Below are 12,107 nucleotides of genomic sequence, written 5' to 3' on the forward strand. Positions count from 1 at the left end.
ATTTTGACCTTCTGACATGGATCACAACCTTAATATTGGTCTTCTGACAATGTAGCAGTTCTTATTATCAAGCCAGTGCCAGGGATTCCATACAGTGCAGCACTTCCTCAACAGTGTCCCTCGGAGAGTGTAGCACACCCTTATTATCGATGTGCTGACAGTGCAGTACTTCCTTAATATTGGCCCTCCTTCAGTGCAGCACTCCCTCATTGCAGCACACTCTCAATGCTAATCCCTCAGTGTAGCGCTCCCTCAGTGCTGACCTCCCTCAGTGTTGACCTCCCTCAGTGCTGACACGCCTCAGTGCAGCACTCTCTCAGTGCAGAACTCCCTCAGTGCTGACCCACTTAGTGCTGATCCCACCTCCTCACTGCAGCACTCCCTGACCATCTAATAGCCCATCACTCCCTGTTTCCGAACCCTCGAACTGTGCAGAACGACGTTAGTTCTGACTCTCCAACAAGATAATTTCAGACAGATGTGCTCCCATCAAATTGACCCTCTGATACTGGAGCATTTCCTTAACATTGACCCTCTCACAGTGAAGCTCTCCCTTTATATAGACAGAGCGGCTCTCTTTCAGTACAGGCCTTCTCACAGAGCGCACTCTCTTATAATTGACCCTCTGACAGTGCAGCGCTCCCCTAAATACTGTCAGTGGATCAATACTGAGAGAATGCTGCACTGTCAGAGTCAGCTCCCCGTAGTACTATCAGACGTTCAATATTAAAGTTATGCTGCACTGTGAGTGGGTCAGTGTCAGTGAATTCTGCATTGCGACAGGGTCAACAATGAGGAAGATCTGCACTGTCAATGTAATAGGGTTACAACTGAATGAGTGCCTCACGATCAGAGGGTCAGGACTGAGGTTTTGCAGCACTGTTATAGTGTCAGATCTGTGGGCGTACATAATTGTCAGAGATTCAACACTAAGCTAGTGATTCCTTGTAAATGGGTCAGAATTGAGACAGTGATTCAGGATTAGAGCGTCAGTGCTGCAGTAGAGCAGCACTCTGAGGGTCAGTACTGAGGGAAAGCTTCCTTATCAATGGGTCACTTCTGAGCTGTGCTACTTTGTCAGAGGACCATACGAATGTGGTGCTTCATTGTAATGGGATAAGGATTGAGTGAATTTCGCACAGTGCATCACTGGCTCATCATTGACCGTCTAACAGTGTAGCACACCCTTAATATTGACCCTCTGACAGTGCCGCACTCCCTAAATATTGGCCTTCCGACAGTGTGGAACTCCATCAATGATGACAATGACAATGCAGCACTCCCTCAGTACTTACTCTGCAAGACTTCAGCACCCGCTCATCATTGACTCTGGAGAACACTCTTAATATTGACGTCCTGACAGTGAACCTCTCCCTCAATATTGACCCTCTGTGAGGGTGGCTTTCTCTCAGTGCTGACCCTTCAATTGTGTAGCATGACTTACCACTTACCCATCACCACTTTACGCTACCCCTCCCAATCAACAGTAACTTTCAGAAACTGCAGCACTCTCTTAATTTTAAGACTCTGACAGTGCAGAATTCCTTCATTATTGACCCTCCTACAGCATAGCACACCCTTATTATTGATGCTCTGACAGTGCAGTACTCCCTGAAAATTGGCACTCCCTCAGTGCAGCACTCCCTCAGTGCAGCAATTCCCTCGTGCTGACCCCCGCTCAGTGCTCAGCCCCACTCAGTGTTGCCCCGCCCCCGAGAGCTAACACCCCTCCGTGCAGCACTCCTTTAGTGCTGGTCACCTCAGTGCTGACCCCCCTCAGTGCTGACCCCCTGAGTGCTGACCCCGCTCTGTGCAACACTCCCTCAGTGCTCATCCCCGTCTGTTCCGCACTCCTTCAGTGCTGACCCCCCTCAGCGCAACACTCCCTCAGTTCTGACTCTCCTCTGTGCGGCACCCTCAGTGCTAACCTCCATCTGTGCAGCATGCCCTCAGTTCTGACCCACCTCAGTGCAGCATTCCCTTAGAGCTGAGCACCCGCACCTCAGTGCTGACCACCCCACCTCAGTGCTGACCACTGCCTACAGTGCTGACACCACACTCCCGAGAGCAGCACCCCCTCAGTGCTGAGACCCCTCAGTGCAGCACTCCATCAGTGCTGACCCTGCTCATTGCAGCACTCCTTCACTGCAGCACTCCCTCAATGGTGACCCCTGCCCTCAGTACAACACTCCCTCAGTGCCAAGCCCCATCAGTGCGCCACTTCCTCAATACTGACCCTCTGACTGTGCTACAGTCTCACAGCACTGACACTTTTACAGTGCAGCACCCCCTCAGTGCGGATCCGCCTCAGTGCTGACTGCCCCTCAGTGCTGACTCCCTCAGTGCAGCACTCCCTCAGTGCTGACCCCCTCAGTGCAGCACTCCCTCAGTGCAGCACTCCCTCAGTGCTGACCCCTTCTGTGCGGCACTCCCTCAGTGCTCACCCCCGTCTGTTCCGCACTCCTACAGTGCTGATCCCCCGCCTCAGCGCAGCACTCCCTCAACGCTGACACTCCTCTGTGCCGCACTCCCTCAGTGTTAACCCATACCTGTGCAGCATGCCCTCAGTGCTGATTCGCCTCAGTGCTGAGTGCCCCTCAGTGCTGACCCCCTCAGTGCAGCACTCCCTCAGTACTTATCCCCGCTCAGTGCAGCACTCCCTCAGTCCTGACCCCCCATCACTGCTGCACTCGCTGAGTGCTAACCCCCTCTCTGTGTAGCACACCCTTAATATTTACCCTCTGACAGTGCAGCACTCTGTCATGACTGACTGTTCCTCAAAGTGAAGCTCTCCCTTAATATAGAACCTCTGACAGAGCGGCTCTCTTTCAGTACGGGCCTTCTCACAGAGCAGCACTCTCTCATCATTTACGCTTTGACAGTGCATCACTCCCCTAAATACTGTCAGAGGGTCAATACCGAGAGAATGCTGCACTGTCAGTCAGCTCCCCGTAGTACTATCAGACGTTCAGTATTGAAGGTATGCCGCACTGTGAGTGGGTCAGTGTCAGTGAATTCTGCAGTGCGACAGGGTCAACAATGACGAAGATCTGCACTGTCAATGTCACAGGGTCAGAACTGAGTGAGCGCCTCACGATCAGAGGGCCAGGACTGAGGTTTTGCAGCACTGTCAGAGTGTCAGTTATGTGGCGTACATAATTGTCGGAGGGTCAATACTGAGTTGGTCACTCCTTGTAAATGGGTCTGAATTGAAACAGTGCTACAGGATTAGAGTGTCAGTCCTGTGGTCGAGCAGCACTCTGAGAGACAGTACTGAGGGAAAGCTTCATTATCAATGGGTCAGATCTGCGTCTGTGCTACTTTGTCAGAGAGCCATACTAATGCGGTGCCTCATTGGAATGGGATAAGAATTGAGGGAATGTCGCACAATCAGAGGATCAGTGCTTAGGTACTGCAGCGCTATCAAATTGTCACTACTGATGGAGTGCCTTTTTGTTAGAGGGTCAGTGCTGAGGGAGCGCATCATTGTCAAAGGATCAAATTGAGATGATGCCTCATTTTAATATGGTCAGTTGTGAGGTAATACAACACTCTCAGGGGGCCAGTAGTACTGAGGAAGTGCTGAACATCCCCATGATGAAAGGAAGACCCTCATGTTTAAAATGTCCATGTTGACAGGGGGCATAATGGCCAGAGGGTCAGTTCTGAGTTGGCACCTCGTTGCCAGATGGTCAGTTCTGAGGCAGTACTGAATCTGAGGGAATAGCTAATCTGTTGTAGAGTCAGGACTGAGGGAGTGCTGACCGTCTCTCAGTGCTGTAATTCCGCAGCACTGACCCTCTGGAACACTCTTACTGTTGACCTTCTGACAGGGCAGTTTCCCTCAGTACTGACTCCCCACAGTGCATCACGAGCTCATCAGTGACTGCCTAACAGTGTAGCACACACTTAATATTGACCCTCTGACAGTGTAGTACTCCGTCATGACTGATTGTTCTGACAGTGCAGTATTCCTTCAGTAGTGACACTCTGACAGTGCAGCACTCCCTGAAAATTGGCCTTCCGACAGTGTGGAGCTCCCTCAATGATGACACTGACAATGCAGCACTCCCTCAGTACTTCCTCTGCAACACTTCAGCACCCACTCATCATTAACCCTCTGACAGTGTAGCAGTCACGTAATATTAAGCCTCAATGCTGGAGCATTCCCTTCATATTGACCTCCGGACAGTGAAGCTCTCCATAATATTGACGATCTGAGAGGGTGGCTTTCTCTCAGTGCTGAATAGTATAGCACTTCAGAAGACCAAAATCCAAACTTCACTAAATGACTCAAATTTTGATGTTGGATTGACTAACAGGCTTCCTCCAGTGAAATAAGCACTTCAGAACTGAAGACTCTCGACTTCACCAAATGACTCAACGTTTGATGTTGATTTGAGTAACATGCCTATTTGAGTGAGATAAGCACTGCTGAAGGCAAAATTCTCAACTTCACCAAATGACATAATTTTTAATGCTGTTTTGACTAACATGTTTATTTCAGCGAGTTAAGCACTTCAGAAGTTAAAAACTCAACTTCAACAAATGACACGAATTTTGATGTTGTTTTCACTAACGTGCTTATTTCAGCGAGACAAGCATAGCAGAAGAACAAAATCTCAACTTCAACAAGACACTCAACTTTTAAGGCAGTTTGGACCAACATGCTTATTTCAGTGAGATAAGCACTTCAGAAGACCAAAATCTGAACTTCACTAAAAGACTCAAATTTTGATGTTGGATTGACTAATAGGCTTCCTCCAGTGAAATAAGCACTTCAGAAGTGAAGAATCTCGACTTCACAAAGTTACTCAACTTCTGATGTTGTTTTGAGTAACATGAATGTTTGAGCGATATGAGCACTTCAGAAGTCAAAAATCTCAACTTCACCAAATGACTTAATTGTTAATGCTGTTTTGATCAACATGCTTATTTCAGTGAGATAAGCCCTTCAGAAAAATAAAATCTAAACTTCACCAAATGACTCAACTTTTGATGTCGTTTTTACTAACGTGTTTATTACAGCGAGTTAAGGACTTCAGAAGCAAAAACCTTAACTTCACCAAATGACTTAATTTATGATGCTGGTTAAATTAAAATGCTTATGTCATCGAATTAAGCATATCAGAAGACTAAAATATCAACTTCGCCACATGAGCTAACTTCTGCTGCTGGTTTGACCAACATGCTTGTTTCAGCAAGATAAACACCTCAGAAGCCAAAAATCTGAACTTCAACAAATGACTTGATGTTTGAATCTGGTTGGACCAAAATGCTTATTTCAGGGAGTTGAGCATATCAGAAGACCAATATCTCAACTCCCCAAATGAGTTAGTTTTTCATGTTAGTTTGAATGACTTGCTTATTTCATTGAGATCAACACTTCAGAAGATCAAAATCTCAACTTCACGAAATGACTCAACTTTTGATGTTGTTTTGACGAACGTGCTTATTACAGCGAGATAAGCATATGAGAAGACGAAAATCACGACTTCATCAAAGGACCTAACTTTTGATGCTGATTTCAACAAATGCTTATTTCAGTCATATAAGCACTTCAGAAAACCAAAATCTGAGCTCCACCAAATGACTCAAGTTTTGATGTTGGTTTGACTAACATGATTATTTGAGTGAGAAAAGCACTTCAGAAGTCAAAAGTCTCAACTTCACCAAAGGACCAAACTTTGGACGCTGGCTGGACTAAAATGCTTAGTTCAGTGAGATAAGCACTTCAGAAATCAAAAATCTCAACTTCACGATCTGACTTAATTTTTGATGCTGTTTTGACAATATGCTTATTTCACTCAGATAAGTACTTCAGAAGACCAATATCTCAACTTCACCAAATCAGTCGGTTTTTGATGTTGGTTTGATCGAAATGCTTATTTCATGAGGTAAGCACTTCAGAATATCAAAATCTCAACTTCACCAAATGATTGAAGTTTTGATGTTGGTTAGACTAACATGCTTACTTGAGTCAGATAAGCACATCAGAAGTCAAAAATCTGATCTTCGTCAAATGACGAAAGGTTTGATGCTGGTTTGACTTACATGCTTATTTCAGCGATTTGAGCACTTTAGAAGAACAAAATCTGAACTTCACAAAATTAATCAAGTATTGATGTTGGTTAGACTAACATGCTTATTTGAGTAAGATAAGCTCTTCAGCAGTTAAAAATCTCAACTTCACCAAATGACGCAACTTTTGATGTTGTTATCACCAACGTGCCTATTTCAGCGAGATAAGCAAAGCAGAAGACCAAAATCTCACCTACAACATGACACTCAACATTTTATGCTGTTTTGACAACATGCTTATTTCAGTGAGATAAGCACTTCAGAAGACCAAAATCTGAACTTCACAAATGACTCAAGTTGATGTTTGTTTGACTAACATGCTTATTTGAGTGAGATCAGCACTTCAGAAGTCAAAAATCTCAACTTCACCAGATGTTTTAATTATTGATGCTGTTTTGACTAACATGCTTGTTTCAGTCAAATAAGCACACCGGAAGACCAATATATGAACTTCACCAAATGACTTATTTGTTGATGTTGGTTTGAATTACATGCTTTTTTCATTGAGATAAGCACGTCAGAAGATCAAAATCTCAACTTCACCAAATGACTCAACTTTTGATGTTGTTTTGGCTTACGTGTTTATTTCAGCGAGTCGAGCACTTCAGAAGGCTAAAATGTCAACTTCACCAAATCACTCAACTTTTGATGCTGGTTGGATTAAAATGCTTATTTCGGCGACTTAAGCACTTCTATAGACCAAAATCTAAACTTTACAAAATGACTCAAGTTATGATGTTTGTTTGACTAACGTGCTTATTTGAGTGAGATAGGCACTTCAGAAGTCAAAAATCTCAACTTCACCAGATGACTTAATTATTAATGCTGTTTTGACGAACACGCTTATTTCACTCAGATAAGCCCATCGGAAGACCAATATTTGAACTTTCTCAAATAGGTTAGTGTTTGATGTTGGTTTGAATGACATGCTGATTTCTTTGAGACAAGCAGATCAAAATCTCAACTTCAGCAAATGACTCAACTTCTGATGTGTTTTGAGTAACATACATATTTGAGTGAGATAAGCACTTCAGACGGCAGAAATCTCAACTTCAGCAAATGACATAATTTTTGATGCTGGTTGGATTAAAATTCTTATTTCAGCGAGATAAGCACTTCAGAAGACAAAAATCTGAACTTCACCAAATGACACAATTTTTGATATTATTTTGAATAACATGCTCATTTCAGCGAGTTAAGCACTTCAGAAGATCAAAATCTCAACTCCACCAAATGCCACAACTTTTGATAATGTTTTGACTAGCGTGCTTAATTCCGCGAGATGAGCACAGCAGAAGACCAAAATCTCAATTTCACCAAGACACTGACCTTTTGATGCTGGTTTGACTAAAATGCTTATTTCAGCGACATACGCATGTGAGAAGACTAAAATCTCAACTTCACCAAAGGACCTAACTTTTGATGCTGATTTGACTAAATGCTTATTTCAGTCAGATAAGCACTAGAGAAAATCAAATTCTGAGCTCCACCAAATGACTCAAGTTTTGATGATGCATTGATTAACATGATTAGTTGAGTGAGAAAAGCACTTCAGAAGTCAAAAGTCTCAACTTCACCAAAGGACCAAACGTTGGACGCTGGCTGGACTAAAATGCTCATTTCCGTGAGATAAGCACTTCAGAAATCAAAAATCTCAACTTCACCGTCTGACTTCGTTTATTTTTGCTGCTGTTTTGACTTCCATGCTTATTTCACTCAGATAAGCACTTCAGTAGACCAATATCTCACTTCATCAATTGAGTTAGTTTTTGATGTTGGTTTAAATGACATGCTTATTTCGGTGAGATCAGCACTTCAAAATCAACAATCTCAACATAACCAAATGAATCAACATTTGATGTTGTTTTGACAGACGTGCTTATTTCAGCGAGATAAGCATATCAGAAGACTAAAATCTCAATTTCATCAGATGACCTAACATTTGATGCCGTTTAAAATAAAATGCTTCTTTATGTGACTTAAGCACCTCAGAAGCCAAAAATCTGACCTTCACCAAATGACTTGATTATTGAAACTCGTCAGAATAAAATGCTTATTTATGCGAATTAAGCTCTTCATAAGATTAAAATCTGAATTTAATCAAATGACACAATTTTTTATGCTCGTTTGACACCCATGTTGTTTTGAGTTTGATAAGCACTTCAGAAGTCAACAATCTCACCTTCACCAAATGACATAATTTTTGGTGTTGGTTGGTTTAAAATGCTTATTTCAGCGAGATAAGTACTTCAGAAGACAAAAATCTCAGCTTCACCAAATGACTCAATTTTTGATGTTGGTTTGACTAACATGCTTATTTCAGCGAGTTAAGCACATCAGAAGATCAAAATCTCAACTTTACCAAATGACTCAACTTTTGATGGTGTATTGACTAACGTGCTTATTTCAGCGAGATAAGCATATCAGAAGACCAAATCCTCAACTTCACCAAAGGACCTAAATTTTGATGCTGATTTGACTAAATGCATATTTCAGTGCGAAAAGCACTTCAGAAAACGAAAATCTGAGCTGCACCAAATGACTCAAGCTTTGATGTTGGTTTGACTGACATGATTCTTGGAGTGAGATAAGCACTTCAGAAGTCAAAGATCTCAAATTCAACAAAGGACCTAACTTTGGACGCTGGTTGGACTAAAATACTCATTTTAGTGAGAAAAGCACTTCAGAAATAAAAAATCTCAACTTCGCCATGTGACTTACTTTTTGATGCTGTTTTGACTAACATGCTTATTTCACTCAGATAAGTACTTCAGAAGACCAATATGTCAACTTCACCAAATGAGTTAGTTTTTGATGTTTGTTTCAATTGCATGCTTATTTCATGAGGTAAGCACTTCAGAAGATCAAAATATCAACTCCACCAAATGACTCAAGTTTTGATACTGGTTAGACTAACATGCTTACTTGAGTGAGATGAGAACTTCAGAAGTCAAAAATCGCAACTTCATCAAATGACTCAAATTTTGATGTTGGTTTGACTAACATGCTTACATAAGCAATTAGATAAGCATATCAGAAGACCAAAATCGCAACTTCATCAAAACACTTAAATTTTGATGCTGTTTTGACTAAACTGCTTATTTCATTGAGATAAACACTTCACAAGTCAAAAATCTCAACTTCACCAAATGAATGAATTTTTTTAATGTTGTTTTGAATAACATGCTTATTTCACTCAGATAAGCACTTCAGAAGACCAATATCTGAACTTCACCAAATGAGTTAGTTGTTGGTGTTGGTTTGAATGACATACTTATTTCATTGAGATAAGCACTTCAGAAAATCAAAATATCAACTTCACCAAATGACTCAACTTTTGATGTTGTTTTGACTAACATGCTTATTTCAGCGAGTTACACACTTCAGAAGGCTAAAATATCAACTTCACCAAATGACTCACCTTTTGATGCTGGTTGGATTAAAATGCTTATTTCAGCGAGTTAAGCACTTCAGAAGACCAAAATCTTACCTTCACAAAATGTCTCAAGTTTTGATGTTTGTTTGACTAACATGCTTAATTGAGTGAGATAAACACTTCAGAAGTCAAAAATCTCAACTTCACCAGATGTCTTAATTATTGATGCTGTTTTGACTAACATGCTTATTTCACTCAGATAAGCACATCTGAAGACCAATATCTGAACGTCACCAAATGACTTCGTTGATGTTGGTTTGAATTGCATGCTTTTTTCGTTGAGATAAGCACGTCAGAAGATCAAAATCTCAACTTCACCAAATGACTCAACGTTTGATGTTGTTTTGATTAACATGCTTATGTCAGCGAGTCAAGCACTCCAGAAGGCTAAAATCTCAACTTCACCAAATCACTCAACTTTTGATGCTGGTTGGATTAAAATGCTTATTTTGGCGAGTTAAGCACTTCTGAAGACCAAAATCTAAACTTTACAAAATTACTCAAGTTATGATGTTGGTTTGACAAACATGATTGTTTGAGTGAGAAAAGCACTTCAGAAATCAAAAAATCTCACCTTCACCATCTGACTTAATTTTTGATGCGGGGTTGAATAACATGCTTATTTAACTCAGATAAGCACATCAGAAGACCAATATCTCATTTCACCAAAAATGTCAGTTTTTGATGTTGGTTTGAATGACATGCTTATTTCAATGAAGTGAGCACTTCAGAAGATCAAAATCTGAACTTCACCAAATGACTCAACTTTGGATGTTGTTTTGACTAACATGTTTATTTCAGCGAGTTAAGCATTTCAGAAGGCTAAAATCTGAACTCCATCAAATGACACAACATTTGATGCTGGTTGTCTTAAAATGCTTATTTCAGCGAGTTAATCTCTTCAGGACACCGAAACCTGAACTCCACCAAAGAACTCTAGTTTTGATGATGGTTTGACTAACATGCTTATTTGAGTGAGATCAGCATTTCGAAGTCAAAAATCTCAACTACACCAAATTAATCCACCTTTGAATCAGAGATAGTAGGAACTGCAGATGCTGGAGAATCCGAGACAACAAGGTGCAGGGCTGGATGAACACAGCAGGCCAAGCAGCATCATAGGAGCAGAGAGGCTGACGTTTTGGGCCTAGACCCTTCATCAGAAAAGGGGGAGGGGAAGGGGGTTTTGAAATAAATAGGGAGAGAGTGGGAGGCGGATAGAAGAGGGATAGAGGAGAGGATAGGTGGAGAGGAAACAAACAGGTCGAAGAGGCGGGGATGGGGCCAGGAAAGGTGAGTGTAGGTAGGGAGTTAGGAAGGGGATAGGTCAGTCCAGGGAGGACGGACAGGTCAAGGGGGCGGGATGAGGTTGGTCGGTAGGAGATGGAGGTGCGGCTTGAGGTGGGAGGAGGGGATAGGTGGGAGGAAGAACAGGTTAGGGAGGCAGGGACGAGCTGGACTGGTTTTGGGATGCGGTAGGGGGAGGGGAGATTTTGAAACTTGTGAAATCCACATTGATACCATTGGGCTGCAGGGTTCCCAAGCGGAATATGAGTTGCTGTTCCTGCAACCTTCGGGTGGCATCGTTGTGGCACTGCAGGAGGCCCAGGATGGACATGTCGTCTGAGGAATGGGAGGGGGAGTTGAAATGGTTCGCGACTGGGAGGTGCAGTTGTTTGTTGCGAACCGAGCGTAGGTGTTCTGCAAAGCGGTCCCCGAGTCTCCGCTTGGTTTCCCCGATGTAGAGGAAGCCACACCGGGTACAGCGGATGCAGTATACCACATTGGCAGATGTGCAGGTGAACATCTGCTTGATGTGGAAAGTCTTCTTGGGGCCTGGGATGGGGGTGAGGGAGGAGGTATGGGGGCAGGTGTAGCACTTCCTGCGGTTGCAGGGAAAAGTGCCGGGTGTGGTGGAGCTGGAGGGGAGTGTGGAGCGGACAAGGGAGTCACGGAGAGAGTTGTCCCTCCGGAAAGCAGATAAGGGTGGGGAGGGAAAGATGTCTTTGGTGGTGGGGTCGGATTGCAGATGGCGGAAGTGTCGGAGGATGATGCGTTGGATCCGGAGGTTGGTGGGGTGGTACGTGAGGACGAGGGGGATTCTTTTTTGGTTTTTATTGCGTGGACGGGGTGTGAGGGATGAGGTGCGGGAGATGTGGGAGACACGGTTGAGGGCGTTCTCGACCACCGAGGAGGGGAAGTTACGGTCCTTGAAAAACGAGGACAACTGAGATGTACGGGAGTGGAATGCCTCATCCTGGGAGCAGATGCGGCGGAGGCGAAGGAATTGGGAATAGGGGATAGCATTTTTGCAGGAAGGTGGGTGGGAGGAGGAGTATTCTAGGTAGCTGTGGGAGTCGGTGGGCTTGAAATGAATATCGGTTTCTAGGTGGTTTCCCGATATGGAGACAGAGAGGTCCAGGAAGGGGAGAGAGGTGTTAGAGATGGTCCAGGTAAATTTAAGGTTGGGGTGGAAGGTGTTAGTGAAGTGTATGAACTGTTCGAGCTCCTCGTGGGAGCACGAGGCGGCACCGATACAGTCATCAATGTAACGGAGGAAGAGGTGGGGTTTAGGGCCGGTGTAGGTACG

Source organism: Rhincodon typus, chromosome 46 (assembly GCF_021869965.1).
Source record: "Rhincodon typus isolate 14 chromosome 46, sRhiTyp1.1, whole genome shotgun sequence".
NCBI classification, from domain to species: domain Eukaryota; kingdom Metazoa; phylum Chordata; class Chondrichthyes; order Orectolobiformes; family Rhincodontidae; genus Rhincodon; species Rhincodon typus.